This window comes from Nothobranchius furzeri, chromosome 19 (genome assembly GCF_043380555.1).
Source record: "Nothobranchius furzeri strain GRZ-AD chromosome 19, NfurGRZ-RIMD1, whole genome shotgun sequence".
Taxonomy (NCBI): Eukaryota; Metazoa; Chordata; class Actinopteri; order Cyprinodontiformes; family Nothobranchiidae; genus Nothobranchius; species Nothobranchius furzeri.
This window is the reverse complement of record NC_091759.1, coordinates 25,475,174-25,475,568: the sequence shown is the minus strand read 5'-3', so window position 1 is coordinate 25,475,568 and position 395 is coordinate 25,475,174.

Below are 395 nucleotides of genomic sequence, written 5' to 3'. Positions count from 1 at the left end.
CTCAGACACGCAGCCGCCCGCTGATTGGTCACGACCAACGGCCTAGCCACGCCCACCCAACGCTGCCTTTCTGAAGTCACGTCACTGTCACCGGATGCCCTTCAAAATAGAACAAATTAAAAGATTGTAACATATTCACCTGGAAAAGAAAGTATTTAAAATGAGCTGCTTCAGCATCATCACGTGAATAAAGTTCCTGTCATAAAATAAACTAAAATAGAAGTTCTAACTCATTTTCACCCTAATTATTTTACTTAAATATTTATTTTCATGTGTAAATAAATACAATTTAAAAATGTGCTTAAATCTTCTTCATTTAATCTTCATGAAAAAAATTATGTTTTACACGCACGCACGCGCACACACACACTAGCATTCGTTGTGAGGACCGTCCT